This window comes from Lolium rigidum, chromosome 4, assembly GCF_022539505.1.
Source record: "Lolium rigidum isolate FL_2022 chromosome 4, APGP_CSIRO_Lrig_0.1, whole genome shotgun sequence".
Classification (NCBI taxonomy): domain Eukaryota; kingdom Viridiplantae; phylum Streptophyta; class Magnoliopsida; order Poales; family Poaceae; genus Lolium; species Lolium rigidum.
This window is the reverse complement of record NC_061511.1, coordinates 235,387,566-235,408,152: the sequence shown is the minus strand read 5'-3', so window position 1 is coordinate 235,408,152 and position 20,587 is coordinate 235,387,566. Positions and strand designations below refer to the sequence as shown.

At 43.8% G+C, this 20,587-nt stretch overlaps 1 long non-coding RNA gene across 1 annotated transcript; it reads left to right on the top strand.

The window, feature by feature from the left end:
• The first annotated feature begins 7,323 nt into the window (after positions 1-7,323).
• LOC124707305 lies at positions 7,324-10,711 on the top strand. Its single transcript, XR_007004799.1, has 2 exons — positions 7,324-9,169; positions 10,377-10,711. It is a non-coding gene; the product is annotated as an uncharacterized LOC124707305 (long non-coding RNA).
• The last annotated feature ends 9,876 nt before the right edge of the window (positions 10,712-20,587 follow it).

Genomic DNA, 20,587 nt, shown 5'->3' with positions numbered 1-20,587 from the left:
TCTCCAAATAATCATGAAACATGCAAAATAGATGAAATAACATAAGTATTGTGTTCCAATATGAAATATATCAATGAATAACAGCAAATTATGATATAAAATAGTGATGCAAATTGGACGTATCAGGGCCACCATCCTCTCTCTCTCTCTGTCGACGGCTAGCTTTCACCCTCTATGTATGCTAAATACCCAGTTTGCCACCGGATTCAGCAAGTTTGGTTTTCTGTATTATTTTTCACGCGCTAAAAATTATAAACTCTTTTAGGTATTACTTTTCACGCAAAAAATGATAAACCAACACCGATTTGGTGTAGCCATTACTTTTCACGCAAAAAATGATAAACCATCACCGATTTCTTGTAGCCATTAATTTTCACGTAAAAAATGATAAACCATCACCGATTTGTTGTAACCATCCCTCCGGTCTTATTTAATTGACTCAGATTTATTATAAAGTTGTACTGAATCCGAGTCAATTAAAAGAGACCGGAGGGAGTACTTTTCACGCTAAAAATGATAAACCATCACCGATTTCTTGTAGCCATTACTTTTCACGCTAAAAATGATAAATGAAATAATCTATCTATCTCTGTATTTGAAGTTTGGGAGGATTCACCATCTAGTTATGTTAACTTTCGAGGTTTTGACCTGAAAATCAACTGGGTATTATAAAGGAAAATAAAAGTTCAAAAAAAATATAAAAGAAACAATCTACCTATATTTGTATAGAAGATCGTCAGTATGATTTTTTAGGTCATTTAGAGAAGGTCGAAAAAACGTAACTTGTTACAAAAGCTGGTTTCAGTGAGACCTAACCAAGTTTGGCATACATGATGCCATCCCTATAACAACAAGGAATATCTAGAAAGTTCCACAAAATTTGAAATTTAGGGTGAAAATCATGCCATACATGATGCTGTTTTTCGAGGTTTTGACCTGAAAATCAACTGCGTATTATAAAGGGAAATAAAAAGTTCGAAAAATATAAAAACGAAACAATCTATCTATCTCTGTATAGAAAATCATCTGTATGAAATTTGAGATCATTTAGAGAAGGTAGAAAAAAATCACCTTGTTAGAAAAGCCGGTTTCAGCGAGACGAAACGGCATGCGCTTAAGCAAAGTGATTTTTTCGAATATCTCCAAATGACCCCCAAATTTGCCATACATGATGCCATACGTGTAACAACAAGGAATATCTAAAAAGTGTCAAAAACTTTTGTCGAACGTATAGCTCTATCAAAAAGAACCTCACCATGGTGCTAGTCACTACAAGAAAAGTTGTCATGACTGACGAAGTTGAAGTCGCGTCGTGGTTGCTGGTGCACCATGGCCAACGATTTTTGGTCTCTCCGTGGTGCATGTCAAAACTTTTTTTTCTCGTTTTTGAGGCCACCTAGCCCGACGAAAACGGCCAAAACGTCGCGTATGGTGGCCCGGGACGTGGTGCATCTCGAATTCTCGGGTTCGCCGGCCAAGTCAACGCAAATCCGCACCGCCCAGGGATGTAGGGCCCAGATGGCAGCCTCTCTGGCATTGTTTTTTTCTCGATCGCGCCATCTCGTTCAACGCTCTCCGATCGAGCTGTTTACGATGCAGAATCATGGGTCCCGCATGTCATCCTCTATGAACCAAAATTCTTTCTATTCTTGGATTTTTTTTACCCCCTGATTTCTGGCTACTTCGTTTTTCTTTTGATTCCGTGCCGTCTTGGAAACGTTGAGACCGCTGCTGCTAAATGGGACCCGCATGTCATCCTCTATGAGCAATCAACTTTCTTTTCTTGGAGTTTTTTTGTGCACCTCATATTTGGTCACTTGCCTTTTTCTTTCGATCCCCTGCCGCCTCTCAAACGGTGATACCGCTGCTGCTAAATGGGACCCGCATGTCATTCTCTATGTACTATAAAACTTTCTTTTCTAGGATTTTTTTGGCACCTCATATTTGGTCACTTTCCTTTTTCTTTCGATCCCGTGCCACCTCTCAAACGGTGATACCGCTGCTTCTAAATGGGACTCGCATGTCATCCTCTATATATGTACAATCAAGTTTCTTTTCTTGAATTATTTTTGGCTCCTGATATTTGGTCACTTGCCTTTTTCTTTCGATCTCATGCCACGTTTGAAACGTTGAGGAACCTGCAAGCTCATGGGACCCGCATGTCATCCTCTATGTACTATAAAAGTTCATTTTTTTGGTTTTTTTCACCCTCTGATTTTTGGCTATTTCCTTTTTCTTTTGATCCCCTGCCGCCTTTGAAACGTTGAGGACTCTGTCGGCTCATAGGTCCCACATGTCGGCCTCTATGTACAATCAAGTTTCTTTTCTTGAATTATTTTTGGCTCCTGATATTTGGTCACTTGTCTTTTTCTTTCGATCTCATGCCACGTTTGAAACGTTGAGGAACCTGTTGGCTCATGGGACCCGCATGTCATCCTCTATGTCCATCAACTTTCTTTTCTTGGATTTTTTTACCCCCTAATTTCTGGCTACTTTCTTTTTCTTTTGATCTCAAGTCGCATTTGAAACATTGGGACCGCTGCTGCAAAATGGGACCCGCATGTTATCATGTATGTACAATAAAAGTTTCTTTTCTTGGATTATTTTCCACCCTCTGATTTTTGGTCACTTGCCTTTTTCTTTCGATCTCATACCGCCTTTGAAAACGTTGAGGAACCTGCTGGCTCATGGAACCCGCATGTCATCTTCTATGTACTATAAAAAAAATTCTTGGATTTTTTTCTTTTGATCCCCTGCCGCCTTGGAAACATTGAGTAAGCTGCTGACTCATGGGACCCGCATGTCATCCTCTATGTACAATCAACTTTCTTTTTCTTTTGATCTCAAGCCGCATTTGAAACGTTGAGACCGCTGCTGCTAAATGGGACCCGCATATCATCCTCTATGTACAATAAAGTTTCTTTTCTTGGATTATCTTTGGCTCCTGATATTTTGTCACGTGCCTTTTTCTTTCGATCTCATGCCGCCTTTGAAACGTTGACTAAGCTGCTGGCTCATGGGTCCCGCATGTCATCCTCTACGAACAATAAAAGTTTCCTGTCTTGGAGTTATTTTTTGACCCCTAATTTCTGGCTATTTGCCTTTTTCTTTTGATCCCCTGCCCCCTTTGAAACGATGAGGACGCAACGGTCCGATTTTCTGTGGCGGAAGGGCGCCCAAGCACGACGGACCAAAAAAAACGTCGTAGGACTTTGCCTGACGCAGTTTCGACAACATAACCCATATCGTCGGGTTAGGCCCATAGGCGACGAAAAATGGCCCTTAGTGGACGATTTTGGGACGTTGTCTATCAGAACTTTTCTTGTAGTGAGTAAACTTTTTAGTTACAAACTTTCGTATTTTACCTAACCTTCAACAGGAAACGTGTTTCAAATTCATTTTGGCGTACAAGAAACAAATCTCACCTTGATTCGAACACCACAACCTCCAAACGATGCCGATGCCGATATCGGCATGGTCAGAACGGCCATGCTCGCTGCCACTGCTAGGTCACCATCGGCATGCACCCTCAATCCCGTCCTCTCATTCGATCACTGACACACCAGAGATACCGCCGAGGCCAATGCCGAACGTACATGCTGATGCCAATGCCGAACATGCACGCCGCTATGGGCACGGCCACGCCGCCCAGCTATGTTGGACGCCACAGACCACCGCGAGGTCTTTCCCTTCGCCACCACACTCCCCTAACACCCATCTATACACGCCAGAAAGGAGAGACACTAGTTTTCTCTACATTGCTCGCGTTCGTGTCCGACACCGTCAGTCAAAGTGTTGAGGTAGTCGTCGATGTCCTCTACCATTTCTTCTCTTCTTTGCATGGTTAAACGCATCTAGTTCATATCTATCTAATGTGTCTGGTCTCGCCTCATGCAGTTCTTTGTGGACATCGATCTCATCTCGGCACCCCGCAGGCCACCTCCTCCGTGCCATCGTTGTAGAGCTCCTTTAAAAAATCTAATCCTACCCGTGTATTGCCCCTTGTATCAGCGTCATGGCCCCACTTGTCATTCGATATACCGAAGACTTGCGTGTATTGCCATCGTTGTAGAGCTCCTTTAAAAAATCTAATCCTACCCGTGTATTGCCCCTTGTATCAGCGTCATGGCCCCACTTGTCATTCGATATACCGAAGCCCCACTCATTCGCGTTTTGGTCAGGGATACGGCGATGCTTAAGGTCAAAAAAAGATGGATGGTCTTGCGTGTCTTTGCGGGCTCTACGTGGCCCCACTAGTCAGAAAATAACGGTCAAAGTTGTTGACCCGTCGGGCAACTGGCCGTTACAGCACGTGTGAGGGTTTCAGACAAGGGTTTGGGCAAAACTGAGGAAAAACTAAGCGGCTGGGGAAAACTGAGCACAACTAAGGACCCGAGGGCAGGAAAGAGAAATCCCTAATATTAATTCTTACAACATGAGTCCCCTTGAGATATAGCCACAAAAGATAAACTTGTGTTGGCTGGTCAAATTTCTCCAGTTCAGATTTTTTTCGTGATGGATCTTGCATTCTTCATGTGGACTCATCATCCATCTTCTAGGATTGTTGGAGGAAGGTGGTGGTCTTGAGATTCCCTTGTCAAAAAAATCGAGGAAGTTTGTGGTTTTTGAGATCCATCCGCCGGAGAGAAGGAAACACCTAGGAGGGGTCCAAACGAAAATCTTTTAGGGGTTCGGAGGTGCAAATAGGTTTTAAAGAGTCTCCCTAATTTCCTATTCTTTTCTCCCTTTTTGCAATTATTGTTTGGGGGGAATTTTCTCCAATTATCTTGGAACTTCAAGGAGCTCCAAGTAATTTCCTATAAAATGTTGTCCTTTCCATAAATTTTGCAATACTTTAAAGCTCCCCTCTTCATTTTCCGGGAAAGGCAGGGCAACTTTTTGCGAAATAAAATCTTGGTAGAAACAACCCTTCTACAATTTCCATGAAATGCAGGGTTGTTTCCGTAAGATTTGATTGGCAGGATGAATGCATCTACTATTTCATGAAGTCAGTGGTTGTTATTTTAAGTTTTCAACTATACAATGCTAGTTTGGCAATCATTTAGTTTCCGAGGTGTTTTCTGCAAATTCTTTAAACAACTGCGGAGAAGAAAAAACCCAGCCTACAATCCTAACGGGCCACATCGTGAACCTAAGGCCCCTAACTACACATCAACTGTCTTTCAAGCAAAGTTTTAAATAGCCGGCTATAGGCTATAGCGGGCTATAGCCTTTTGTGAGACCTGCCGCTGCGGCTATGCCAGTTGTAGGCTAAATGAGAAAAAAACCTCTAATAGCCGGCTATAGCCATATTTAGCCCCCATTGAGGAGAGTGGTGTTTTGGCACATGGGAGCATATGCTCCCTTTATTTTGAAATGCAAGTTAGACACATTTTAAAATTTCAAAAAATTTGAAACAAAAATTCCGCACGTAATTCTTCATGTGCTAACCGCTCACAAAGTCGTTTCATGAAAAATTAAATTGTTGTGTAGCGTGTGTAAAAAAGATAAAATTCGGTGCTAAAACAAAAACTTGTCACAAGATAAAAAAATTCTTTTTCACGTAGACTACAAAAAATATCATTTTTTCGTGAAACTTGACAAACACACATATATTATGGAGATATACATGTAAATTTTTCGGTCAACATTTTTTAACATTTAGAAATATGTTATTATGGTAGAGGGATCATACGCACCCGGGAGCCGAATTGAGTTTCTGCCTATTGAGCCTCTAATTTAGCCTCTAAACCTCCTACATTTTGAATTTCTCTTCTCTTTTCTTTTTTATTTCTTGTTTTCTGAATTTGCGTTCAATATAATTAGATAAAACTTGTGAGTTGAATAATTCAATACTTATTTGCCTGGAATAGTTGAATAAGTTGTATCACAAATCGTATTTGAGTTATAGTTTTTCTCTTTTTTTTGGTAAGATGTGACTAAAATATTCAATTTTTAAAAAAAAGGCTAAATGGAATAGCCCGCTATAACCCGGCTATATCCTTTTATAGCCTTCAAAAAAATCGCGGCTAAATGAGATAGCCGGCTATTTTAAACTATGCTTTCAAGTGTACCAACTAGTTAGGCTGGTCTTCTCGGGAAAAACCGAAGCAGAGACACTGGAGGCCCCGGCGTGTCGAGAGGCAATAGCTCTAGCATATATGTACTATACTATTTGGTAACAAGATTCTTTTTTCTCATAATTTTTATTTATTTTTGGGATTAATGGCAGGTTGACACGTACATGATTCAGGGGTTGATTCCACTCTGTAATTATTTGTGTGCACTTCGGGCATTCTCTTGCATTTTTTGTTTTTTACTTTTCTTTGTTCTGTGTTGGGTTTTCTTTCATCATGGGTGGATGTAGCATTTTAGTGAACCGCTTTGATTTTTTCTAGAGAGGTTGTCTGACCGTCCCGTCCTCGATTCCTCCCCACGCTCTCTGTATCTTTTTTCTTCTCCACCGCCCCATCTTCTCCGGCTCAGGGCTGGGCGCGGCGTCCTCTTTTTCCTCCTCTGGCGTTCTACACGGCGGCCCTCCGGCGAGGCACGTCCCTATCGCATGCTTCCCTGGTGGGATGCCTCCCGGCTTGCTCTGCTTGGCAGGGAGGATGCGAACACGGTGTCGGTGCTTCTGAGCGGCTCAACGGAGCTCGAGAAGGCCGGCAGCCACGGCGATTTTCGGACGGAGGAGGCCAGCAGCCGGTCCAGGATTCCGTGCGCGGGTATGGCCTCCTTCGTATTTGCTTCATCCTATAGCCACCGCTACTCCTGCGACTTAACCGACCGGACGCCGCAATCTTTTCACCACTAGAACGGAAAGGAGAGGCCGGATCCATGAGCATCGCTGGCAATACCAAGACGTCAGGAACGGCGCGGCAATCTGGCACACCAAGTTTTCGTCTGCCATGGAGCACTGGTGTCGATGCCTTCAGATCCGGTCAGCCACAAAATATTTGGGGCGACTCCAGGGCCATGGGCAGGTGGAGCACGAGCGTGGTGGCGATCCGGCAACCACCTGCGTTCAGGTGACAAGTTCATCTGCCTGCCTTTCCTCCTTCCCCTCAATCTGATTTTCCCTCTTCAATTTTTTTTTCAGTTCGATCAAGTAAGTCAGGCCGAGCAAGGCAGCGCGTGCTGCTGCTGCTTGATTTTTTGGGGCGGCCAGCGCACAAGTCGTTTTCGCTGGTGGGTCATCGCGGTCGGCCGGAGGTGCAGTCACGCTATGGCCTATGGTCTTGATGGGCGGCAGCATGGGCCATCCCTGAAGAGGGGCTTGAACCTCCGGAACCATAAGAAACAGAAGTAGAACAAGTAATTACCTCTTCTCTATATTGATGCATTTGCACATCTCTGAATTTTAAAGTATACTTGGCCTGTGCTCCTGCTGGGAACGAAGAAAACTGTTAGGCTTGGCTCTGTGAAGTGGCAAACAACGAAAAGACTAACTGAACCATGTTCAATCTGAAAAGAAGACAGAAGACACTCATTTACACATAATCAGTATTCAGTATAGTCAAGTAAATAGGCGAACTTCAGTATTTTATGCTCATATTTCAGGATAAAGCTGTATCCCATGTATCCCAGGGACACCATCTTCAGGCTTTTTAGCACTGTCCATACTTTGCCTTATACTATTAAATGCAGAGTGTAGAACCATGTTGAACAAGATAATCAGGTTTCAGTCCAAATACTCTTTGGCAACGACCTTTATTAATAATTTCACCATGCCACTTAATTAGTACTTTAGGAGTTCCTTTTAGCACCGGTAATTGTTTGTACCAGGTGTAAACAGGGCACTAGCATACCATCAGATTCTTACTACCTGACTTTATTTGTTAATGAAGGCTACGGAAAATAGACAGAGAAATCATTTTAATTAGAAAGATGGCGTATCTAACATTATAAGCGAAATGGAAAACTAACTTAGCTCTCTTATACTCTACCAAAATTTATTCTACAAGAATTGTCACCTTACCTTCGTAAAGCCTTTTTATTTGTTTTAAAGTTTTCCATTTTTATCTTTGCTACAGTTAATTGTGACAAACCAAGATGAAATTACTTTTCATCTTCATTTTATATCCTTTCATTATATAATGCTAGGTGCGACGTGTGTTGTTCTATGCTCAACTTTACATGTTATTTGCTCAGATCACAAGTGACTATTTCAATATATTCCAGATTTTGTTCTTTCTTGTGTTCTGCAAGATACACTTACCACCATTTCTGATATCATATGAAATATAAGGTATCAAAGCAGTACATCTTTTATACATCGGATTTGGGATAATTTTCTGATGCTCATAAAACAGTATTGTGCTATTATGTGCCTTACATGATTCTGGCATATTTTCTTACTAGATTTGCATCCCTGGAGTTAAGGAATTGATGATCGCCCTTGCAGGATTGTATGAGTTGTTGTAACCATCTTTGATTTAGAGGAGTTTCAAGTTATCTGACCACTTCGTGAGACAGTGACAGACTTCACCAGAGTTTTATCAGTGAAAATTCATGGTGCAAGAATGCTATCAAGGTTAGGTCTTTGTTTTGGTTTTTATTGAAATATCTATGTTGCTTACCCTCCATATCGTTTTTCTTTCAATAAATCATTAGCTGAAAGAGTTGGCATCTATACTTATATTGCTTCTTACTATTATTTTGGGGTTCATTTCTGTTGTCTAAATGATTGGCACATTGTGTGCGTATTTTCTTGCTCTCAGGTATTCTCCACAAAGGTGTAAATTATAATGCATGATACAAATGATAGAAAATGACATGTAGTGTATTTTTTCAGCTTACACTAACTTGCAGCCTATGTTATCTCCAAACTTTCATTTTCTCACTCTTACTGCATCAACATGTTTGAGTTAGCTTCTCAAATTCAGTTACTCTAGCTTTCATTGTCAATACAAATTTGCTTTAATTCTGCGATTAGATGTTTTTGATCCATAGGATTGTGAAGTTTTTGTTGGATATTATCTCTTGTGGCCCGTAGTGGAAACGATGAGGACTGTCTCTGGCTCTTCTTCTTTTTTTCCCTAATGATCTGATGTTCCTTGCGTAAAGTGTCGCGGTTTTGGGCGATCGGGATTTGCTTTGCAAGGTGTTGCACTGCATTGTGACCTAGGTTTTCTTTGGTCGGGGTTCAATTTGCGTCGTCATCTAGCCGGTAAGTTTTCCTCTTTCCTCTTTTCTGCTTCTTTGCTCAGGTTACTTGGGTGTTGCTTTTGGATATAAAAAGATCCCCCCCCTGGTGCGCGTTGTTGGACTAGGCTGCTAATTTTATAAGTAATCCATATTTTCCTGGTCGTCATCAAGGTGTCTCTCCTTCTGCCTCGAGTTGGTCTATTGGCCTTACTGATTCTGAATTCAGACTGTTGTAGAAGATGCAGAGTTTCAGAGATAATGTCTAAGGTCACGGATTATTTTTTTCGAAATGGGGAAGCCCCAGCCTGTGCATATGATTGCAGATTTGCTTCTCCCCTTGCGGTCAGTTCATGTACCACAGCACCCCAATCTGATTCCATGTGGACTGGTTTAACAACAATAGCAATGATAGATTTAATTCGCTCCTGATGATGATCAATAACTCACCATGCTGACAAGATTGTTCTACCATTGTCATCTCTAAGAACAGTTACCAGGCTTCACAATATTCTTCAATAGAATAGCTGCAAGCTTATTCCATCCTTCATGAGCTTTCCTCCAAGATTCCTTTATTTATTTTTGCTGTTTATAAAATTCATTGCCGACGAAAACAATGGCCTTTTTTTCCTTATTATGTGAGTCTTTTGTTCAATGTTTTACGTTCCTGAAAACAAGGCTAAGTATCATTCCAGAAACAGGGCCAATTATTCAATTCTGCATTTCGTGTCACCAAGATAAGAGCTATTTTGTAAGTGCCAACATCTCCGCCAAAGAGAAGCTTTGAAATCAGTTTTTGTCCATAGACAAGGTCCAAGGTGATTTCAAGTAGTGTCAAAGACATCTAGCTTTTTTACAAACCACCCTGGCAAGATGAGTAATCTCCCGGTCCATCCCACAAGTGATAAGCTTTCACGTCGTTTGGTGAGTGATGCGAGCATATTATTGTCTTGCAAAGTGCTTGGCACAGAATTAAGCATTTAGAGTTCTTCAGTTGTAGGCTCTAGGTAATAATATTATGTTTGCTTTGCATGCCGCAGTATATATTAGTAGCCAATTTTTTTTTAGAGAAACAAGACTGAATTAATAGCTAAATCAGTTTTTATTTTGCAGGGCTAAACGTAGTGCTCTAAACTATTTATGAATTTCTGCTAAAAGTCGGATCTTCCCCATGCTTTTCCATTTCCATATGTGTATCTATCTCTGAACCTAATGGATTCACTTGCACGCAGGTTAGAGTGGCAATTTACACTGATTCATTTAAGGAGGTCTTGCTTAGAGCCCATCAATGGAACATATTCTATGCCCATCAGCGGCGGCGGCTCTGCGCGTCAACGAACAATTCAGATTAGAATTGCAGATGATCTATCATCCCCTCTATTGTTTAGCTCAAGCCAATCTACAAACTTGCACGAACCTCTATCGGCGTCATTTGTTTCAGGCCAGTAGGAAGATGTATGGTCCAGTCAAACCATGTAATGTTGTTGTCTGGCCCAGTCCACTGAACCGGCATATTCTCCGTATAATCCAGTGTGAATGACCTTGTCCATCTAAGTATCCCTGCTTATGAGGACTTTTACAGTACCCCCAAGTGAACAAGGGTCATCTATTTTAGTCCATCGGATGGCTAACGAGCGCCCGTACTCCAGGACCGGGGCACAGAGTACCAGCAAAAATTTGATCCAAAACTCGCGGAGTACCTCCACCGGAGGGTCAAAAAATAATTTCTCCTAGTTGTTTCCCCCGGGTAGGGGTGTTAACATGTACTTTCTTTGGGTGAGGATGTTTTTGCGTTTTGTACCCAGTTCGTCTCAAAGTATCTGATTTCCTGGACGAACCCTACGTTCTGGCGGCGTTGGTGGCGATGGAGGTGGAGCCGACCGGGGGTGCATCCCCCGACGGATGCGCGCAGGTGGAGGCGACCTGGTAGGGCAACGAGGCGCCGCCCGGGCGTGGCATCCAGGCCGGGGAGGTGGGCGAGGCGCCGACTGCAGTTCCGCCGTCGGCTCCCAGACGAGGCACTGCTCCAGCGTGACATCGAGGCCCCCGCGGATGGGCGCAAGATTAGCCGCCGGGGAGGTGGGCGAGGCGCCGCCCGGGAGTTCCGCCGGCGGCCCCCTGCGGCGGCGTGGAGGGGCAACGATAGGAGATTAGCCGGCAGAGGAGGTCAGCGAGGCGGGGCGTGGCCGTGGCGTCCGGCCCTCGGCTCCCTACAGCGGCGAGCTGGTGCAAAGGTAGGAGCAGCCATGGCGTCCAAGTCTTCAGCTACCTCGATGGATTTGCTGTGACGGGTGGGCGGGAGTGATGGTTGGCTCACATCGCCGGCGAGGTGGGGGAAAGGGAGCAGCGGCCGTGGCATCTAGGTGGCCGGCTTCCTCGACGGCACGTTGCAGCACCACTTCAAGCTGAACCGAGATGAGCATTGACAAGTTCAGAATGTGACTATTTGAGGATCATCCCAATCCCTCTTCTTTTTTTCCATTCGATGTATTGCTTAGCTATGGATGAACTTATAATTGATGTTTGAGCCTGTCTCTGTTTTGCTTTCGTAGGTGCCAGTTTCAGTTTTAGAATTGATGTTCGGGATTTAGAATTTGCTGTTATCCTATTGATTTTACATGAGGTAGGATTCTTTTTGCGATACTAAAAGCATAAATAACAAACCCTGAAACTTGGATGTCGGTATTACTATGGTTTTATAGGGCATGTCATGAATTTCTGCCAATACTTTAATCTCTAACAGCTAACCTGTTATGTGTTCATGATTGCTGTAATCAAAAGTACTTTAGTTCGGCTCTGCCGAATTCGTCATCTAGGACGATCGGTAGATAAAGAGAATGCTTTGTGCTTTGTTGTGGCGGCCGAAGGTAGTAATTTAAGAAAACAAAATCATGAGATCGGCAAGGGTGCACCCTCGTCCTGTCAATGCCATTGTCCATAATGCTGAAACCAAAAGGAATGCATGCACCAAATTTAGCGGACATTAAAATCTAGCTGAATGAGTACATGCACCAAGGCCACTGAATGCAGACATACAACAAATATCAAGTTTACAGAATTTCTATCACACAATACTTATTTGCTGGTACACACGGACTGAAGGTTCAACTATTTCAAACTGAAACATGTCTCGCTACCAACACAATGAATGACTGGTATCTATTATCTTTGTCCATTAGCTTGACTGAATGTAAATATGCAGGCTGAAGGTCCAAGCTTTTAGAACTGAAACACACAGGCAGTTTGTAGATAATCTTTCTCCATAAACTTGACTTGATGAAAACACACATGCTTATCAACCTCTCCTATAATACAAAAATTAACACAGACCAGTTCAGAAATGTGGCCTAAGGTTCCAGCAGAAGAAAAACAAAATGAAATACTTGTACAATCCCCAGATCACGACATTTGCAAATGTCATGGTTTAGACTGCCATATTCGCTGCAGCGCCTGGATCTCCTCTTTCGCCCATTGGACTACCTGAGTGTCTCATGAAATGGCTCCGTTCTCTGGATCCGTACCAGCAATATGATGGATCTCAAGCATAGCTTTACATCCACAACGAGTCAGCGCCCGTGGCTCCCTCGTTTGCTCAGTTTCATCGTCGGTACCATCCATCATCCAAATCTGCCATTATCAAAACCATCAATCTTAGATACATCTGTATGCCATATCTGCCCAAATTATAACTGAACTAATTAATTAAAACATCATGAAACATCAACTGTCCCTATTGGCTCCAAATCGAATGAGAAACCTCATATAATTTTTCTAGCACCAGTTTGTCTTTTTCAGCATGCAGATATAAAGTTTCAGAATTTGGAAATAGCATGTACTAGCAAAAGGTATCAGCCAAAGATACTGAAGATTATTCAGTGGCCACCATTCAGTACGAAGCATGTTACAATTATACTGTTGGTACTACTAACGATTATGCATGGTTAAATTTCAGGAAATCTCTAGATGACAACAGTCAGAGAACTACAGGGATCAATAATAACTAGAACTTGCTATCATCAGTTAACTAGAATACCAGGATCATCAACTAAAATCTGGGCAACGAAACTGTACTGCATGCCTGCATGGCCACTACTGCTAGTAGTCTAGTACGCGAGTACTAACCAGCTCACAGCCAAACGGATCGGAGACACCACGTCGTTTGACCAGGATGCCGGAGGCAGCCGCGCGTCGCTGCCAACAAAGAAGCGGGCTGCGCCAAAGCGACGGCAATCAGCGGAGACGATTGATCTGGGCGGGTGCGCGCGTAGGGGAAGAAGGGACCTTCAACCACGACGCCAGAGGCGGCGGCGCCAGGCGGTCAACAAGGGAAGAAGCGCGGTGACGCAGTGGGATGCTAGATCACGGGATGCAGCGGCGCGGAATCGAGCGGAGATGAGTGAGGCGCCGCAAATCAATCTCAATCGGGATGCTCGTGGCTTCTATCGGTAATCAGGAAGTAGGGTTAAAGCGCAAATCGGTTTAATTGCACTTTTGGCACTCTCAGAAAGATAATTTTAACGCTAGTCCTCAGTCACGAACAGTTAGATGGGTCTGGTACTCCATCCCACAGTTTTGGAGTACAGGGTACCGTAAAAATTCCCGATCATATATACCAAAGATGTATATGCATGGGCACCGAACCACCTATTTTACATGGGCCAAAACAGTAACCACAATTATTTTAGGCACTGTAGAAGCCCACAGGTATTTACTAGCCCATCCATTTTTGTTAATTCGATTTATTATACATATATTAGTATAATTTAAGTGGTGTATCATTTTTTCACCGAAAACAACATCAGCTGTACTGGCGCGGCGTGCCGCCGCGCCCATCTTTTGCTAGTTATATCAACGCCCGGTCGGTTAGGGTGGCGAGCGACTGCGCAGGGAACTCTGGGAGTCTATGCCCACATTAGGCGGGAGATCAAGGTGTCGAGTTTAGAGTTTCAAGCTGTCGTTTTCTGCCATGAACGATGGAACTCCAATAAGGAAGCTCAGCGCTTAGCGAGGAGTGTAGTTGTAGATGATCATGGCCACCAAGTCTGGCTTTTAGCTCCGCCTGAGAATTTATGTATTCCGAGTGTTCTTGCTTATTAATAAAGACGGACACTCTAAGAAAACCAATTAGTTAGGCTATATGTCGGCAATCTGTAACATCGTACGTGCCACAAATTTGGTGTAGGTTCTCTGTATTTCAGTGCGTAGGAATACATGCATAGAACACCGGAAGCAGCCGCTGCATAAGCATATGCAGTGAACACAATACGGACGATGCAGAACCCTCAGTTTTACAACCAGTAAACCGAGTCTGTGCACATATCAAAGCGAGCTGTCACGCCATCACACGATGTAGAGCGCGGCGAGCGAGGCCAGCAGCAGCAGCAGACTCTGCAAGCAAGCTGAACCTGCAGATGTACATCGCAGTTAGTTCCACGCTTGTTTATGCTGGCTCGAGATGGAAGAAAGGTGCAAGTAAAAGCTGTATGTATATATGCGATGTTGATCTCGACGGGAGAGACAGGAACGGGGGCAAACCTGGTGAGGCTGGAACAGTTGGACTCCCTTTGGAGCTGGAGGAAGTAGAAGAATCTGTGCCATTATCAGGTGGGGCCGTTAACGACGCCGGCGGCGGCGGTGGCGGTGGTGGCGGTGGAGGGTTCGGAACCGGGCAGCCGTCCTTGCCGATGGCACCTAGACGCACGAGCAGCAGGTGTCAGGTTAAAAGCCATAGAACAAGAATTTCTTCAGGTGCGGATCTTACAGTTTTTAGTGCAAGGGAGGGAAGGGTTGTTGAGCATATTGGTTGCGCCCGGGTTGCACTGACAATGGAAAGGTTTGCCCTGTTCCTCCACGCAGGTTCCTTCCCGGCCACAGTCCATGACTAAGCAGGCTGAGACGGAGAAAGAAGAGTGAGATCAGGCCATTGCCGTTGCCAGATAAACAAGTCGAACACCGATCAGATTTGGGTTGTGTAGATTCAGAAAGCTTACGGTGAAGTGTTACATTGCTGCCAAATGGAGGCAGCTTGAAGGTAGGGCTGTAGCAGCTGAGATCCGACTTGCCTTCAATGCAATAAACGAGACAATCCATTGAGCGGAGGTTTAAGCAGTTTTTTGGGTCTGAAGAAGCATACTATAAAATGCACGGTGTGATCCATAGCTTTGCTTACAGGTGGGGATGAAGCAGGGAGTGAACAGCAGGGCGGGAACGATCCGTGCCCAGCCGGCTTCGCAGTCGCACACGTAGGCCATGCTTTGGGGTACCGGTACCGGGGTCGCCGGCAGCTCCCTGCACGTGCCGACGCCGCAGCTCACCCCGTCGCACGCCGTGCCTCCTGCAAGAGCAGACCACAACGTACATTTACATAAGCTAACAGCAAAACCGCTGTGCACCAGCCGCCTCACCGGCCGCGTAACTTGAGCTTGCAAGGGAGGCAGAGGCCGTAGGTAGAACTCACCGGCGACCACGGCCGCGGCGCAGACCAAGAGCACCACAAGCAGCGCGGGCACCGCCGAGCCGCCGGCGGAAACTCTCGCCACGGCCATTTTGGTGCTATCTCTCGCGCCGAGCGCAAATTCAATGTATATGCAGGCGTATTTGTGCGCACGTAGCGTTGGCGGGCCGGCTTCGGAGGACGGCGATGCTCATGGTGTGTTTTGGTTCTTGTTCCGGGTCATAGGTTTCATCACCTGTCGCAATGCTATGTACGTGTTGCGTTCCGTCATTCTTGTCTTCAGCACCTTCTCTTTTTTGGACACATGAAAGAAATGGTCTAAAATATTTCTTTTCTTTCTAGCAATACATCGTACAAGAGGTGTATGTGAAAACATAGAATACGGGAGAACATTTTGATCCTGTCGTATTGCAAAATTTGCAATACCTCCCTCATCATAAATATCAATGGCAAAAACCAAATATGTAAATATCAACTTCTTTGAGAAAAAAGGAAGATCAGCGCAGGATGATGCATAGACCTAAATCAAACTAAAAGTGATATTTTGTTGATGCAATGTAACTGTTGATCTATTGATTTTTTTCGAAACAAAAAAGATATATCATGAGATTGACCACCATTGTCATCAGTTCTTCGCGATCAAAGCGACTCCTACTTCACCGCAAGAGACCGCCAACAAAGCTCACAAGTGAAGGGCCACGAGAACCCACACGAAGATTGGTGCCAAGAAGTCAGCCACACACAACGACAACATGGCAGCTCAGATTGTGAGGATGGGCTACAAAGGGGAACTATTCAAGGTATGCGCAGAAGACCACCGAGCCAACCACCCTCGCTTACCATCAAAATCACCTAGACTCCGCCCACTAATACATAATAAATCTATGGCATGGGTCAAAAAAACCATTCGACGACTCTATAATAGAGTCGTTGCTTGAGCCTTGTAGCTGATGTGAATTGTTCTTTGGCCAAGGAGGTAAAATGTGATTCCGATGAGTCGTTTAGTCACAAAGGGTCTTTCACTTTTATCTATCTCCTCAAAGAATGGCTCATCTGTCCCGCTTTTTCTGCTTCTACTTGTTTGCACTGTGCATTTTTTGGGTGTATAACATGAAAATATATTTCATAGCACATTCAATATTTCAGGGCACAAGTAATAAAACGACAAAATATTCATTCATAACATAAACCAATGTCATCATTATATTTATACCATATTATGACTAATTACACATTGTCGTGCTTATACCAATAATATCTCACTAAACCTATCATGCAAGAATTAGCTATTTCTTCCCTGTACCCTTTTTTACCAATCCCTACCGGAGCCCGTAATAGGAAGAATCTAGTATTCTAAAGTTTTCAGGGTCTAATTAAAGTTCAAGTCTTTTTTGTTACTATTTGGATTTGCATTCCAGCCTCACGGATTATTCGGTCATAATAGTACTACTGATTGAAAACTGCAAACTTCGGTAAGTGCAATATTTAAGGCCTCTTTGTATTGAAAATCTACATACAATTTTTAGGGGATCTTTGGATTGCAGGGTTGAAAAATATAGGGACAAAAAATACATGAATCCCACAGGTCGTCCTGTGTAAAGCAGTGGATTGTAAAATACATTAAAAACTGCAGGAATAGTGGTTTGGATGAAACATAGGACAAGTGCCTTGATCCTACGCGCTAGAAAATTTCCAAGGCTCACGAAAACTATGGGATTGAATCCTACAAATGAAACAACCACCATTGGAAAATTTATAATCATATGATTCTTCCAAAATTATATGCATATCTTTTGAGGCAATGAATCCCGCAAATTTATGTGGAATTGAGGCATATGAACCTAATCCATTAGAATTTGGGTACCACCATTCTTTTAATCCAAAGGAAATTCATAGGAAAAAAAATTTAAGATTAGAATCTTACAAAAAAATCTTATGAAATTCGTAATCGAGAGTATTATAATCCACAATAATTTTTCCTATGAAAACCCTTTTTATAATAGATTAAGATCATAAAATTCATGTGGAATTGATGCATAGGAATCTAATCCATCAAAATTTGGTAGCAGCATTATTTTAATCCAAAGGCAATTCATAAGAAAAAACCTCAACATTATAATCCTACAAAAATCTTACGAAACTCCTAAAGGAGAGCATTATATTCCAATACACATGATTTTTTTTTCCATGAAAACCCTTTGGGTCATAGCATTAAGATCATCAAATTCCCGTGAAACCGAGGCATAGGAATCTAATCCATAAAAATTTGGGTAGCACCATTCTTGTAGTCTAAAGGAAATTTATAGTAGTAAAAAACCTTAAGGTGAGAATCCTAAAATAATGTATGAAATCCCTAATCGACAGCTGACGAGGCAGTTCCTCGGCAATGCCCACCATGAGGGGCTTGGGTTTAGAGAAAGGCGACGACGGAAGTTCTGGGAGCGAGGCGGTACACGACATACCCAGGTTCACGTCTCCGCGGTGGAGGATCGCTACGTCCTGCTAGCAATACACTATATGAATATATGTGTCCAGGGGGCCGCCATAGGCGGAGTTGTTGGATCTAGTTTAGTTCTAGTTCGCGGGTTGCGATGTCTAGGCATGTCGCCTCTACAATTATGTTTCTGAATATGCGTGTCCCTAAGGGGTGCCCCTGCCTGGCTTTATATATCAGCCAAGCTAGGGTTTACAAGAGTCCTAGTAGGATTCATATTGGAGTCTTCTTTCCTTGTAGTCCAAGTTGTTAACGCTTGCAGGTCCAGCTTGTCGAGTCCTTGTGCTGGTCCATCTTGATAATCTGCACCGGGTATGGCAATGTCGAGTATCCAAAGGGTTATGCCCACATCAGTAGCTCCCGAGTATCTGGCCGAAGTGAAGTTTCGGGCAGGGACTAAAGTTGCCATCGTCCGAATGTCTTGATCTTCTACTGAGTCTTGAATCTTGTGCTTGATGCAGAGTCGAAGTTTCTTTTTGTCGGGTGCGCGAAGCGCTCCCGATGGGAGTAGCCCCCGAGTCTATGGGCGGGTGCTTGCAGCCGCGCATAGACTCAAGTTGTACTACTCGAAGATCTTGGTGTTGATGCCGACGTCTTCTGGTTTATTCTTCTTTGTCGACGAAACTGCCATTTTTTATCGGGTGCGCGACTGATACGTCTCCGACGTATCGATAATTTCTTATGTTCCATGCCACATTATTGATGATATCTACATGTTTTATGCATACTTTATGTCATTATTATGCGTTTTCCGGAACTAACCTATTGACGAGATGCCGAAGTGCCAGTTCCTGTTTTCTGCTGTTTTTGGTTTCAGAAATCCTAGTAAGGAAATATTCTCGGAATCGGACGAAATCAACGCCCAGGGTCCTATTTTCACACAAAGCTTCCAGAAGACCGGAGGAGATACGAAGTGGGGCCACGAGGTGGCGCCACACTAAGGCGGCGCGGCCAGGCCCCTGTTGTGTGGGTCCCTCGTGACTCCACCGACCTTGCCCTTCCGCCTACTTAAGGTCTCCGTCGCGAAAACCCTATCAGGTTCGACGAAACCAGAGAAAACCTTCCAGAGCCGCCGCCATCGCGAAGCCAAGATCTGGGGGACAGGAGTCTCTGTTCCGGCACGCCGCCGGGACGGGGAAGTGCCCCCGGAAGGCTTCTCCATCGACACCACCGCCATCTTCATCAACGTTGTTGTCTCCCATGAGGAGGGAGTAGTTCTCCATCGAGGCTCGGGGCTGTACCGGTAGCTATGTGGTTCATCTCTCTCCTATGTACTTCAATACAATAATCTCATGAGCTGCCTTACATGATTGAGATTCATATGATGATGCTTGTAATCTAGATGTCATTGTGCTAGTCAAGTGGATTTTACTTATGTGATCTCCGGAGACTCCTTGTCCCACGTGTGTAAAGGTGACGAGTGTGTGCACCGTGTGGGTCTCTTAGGCTATATTTCACAGAATACTTATTCGCTGTTATGAATGGCATAGTGAAGTGCTTATTTATATCTCTTTATGATTGCAATGTGTTTTGTATCACAATTTATCTGTGTGCTACTCTAGTGATGTTATTAAAGTAGTTTATTCCTCTTGCACGGTGTAATGGTGACAGTGTGTGCATCGTGTAGTACTTGGCGTAGGCTATGATTGTGATCTCTTGTAGATTATGAAGTTAACTATTGCTATGATAGTATTGATGTGATCTATTCCTCCTTTCGTAGTGTGAAGGTGACGAGTGTGCATGCTATGTTAGTACTTGGTTTGGTTATGTTGATCTGTCATGCACTCTAAGGTTATTTAAATATGAACATTGAATATTGTGGAGCTTGTTAACTCCGGCATTGAGGGTTCGTGTAATCCTACACGGTTAGTGGTGTTCATCATCCAACAAGAGGGTGTAGAGTCTAGCATCTATCTATTTATTCTGTTATGTGATCAATGTTGAGAGTGTCCACTAGTGAAAGTATGATCCCTAGGCCTTGTTCCTAAATACTGCTATCGCTGCTTGTTTACTGTTTTACTGCCTGCAATATTGCTACCATCAACTGCACGCCAGCAAGCACTTTTCTGGCGCCATTACTACTGCTCATATTCATTCATACCACTTGTATTTCACTATCTCTTCGCCGAACTAGTGCACCTATTAGGTGTGTTGGGGACACAAGAGACTTCTTGCTTTGTGGTTGCGGGGTTGCATGAGAGGGATATCTTTGACCTCTTCCTCCCCGAGTTCGATAAACCTTGGGTGATCCACTTAAGGGAAACTTGCTGTTGTTCTACAAACCTCTGCTCTTGGAGGCCCAACACTGTCTACAAGAATAGAAGCACCCGTAGACATCAAGCACTTTTCTGGCGCCGTTGCCGGGGAGAAAAGGTAAACGGCACTCACACACCGGATCTCGGCAACGAAGCACTTTTCTGGCGCCGTTGCCGGGGAGGAAAGGTAAAAGGCTCTCATACTCCGGTCCCAGGTAAAGTACTTTTCTGTTGCCGCTG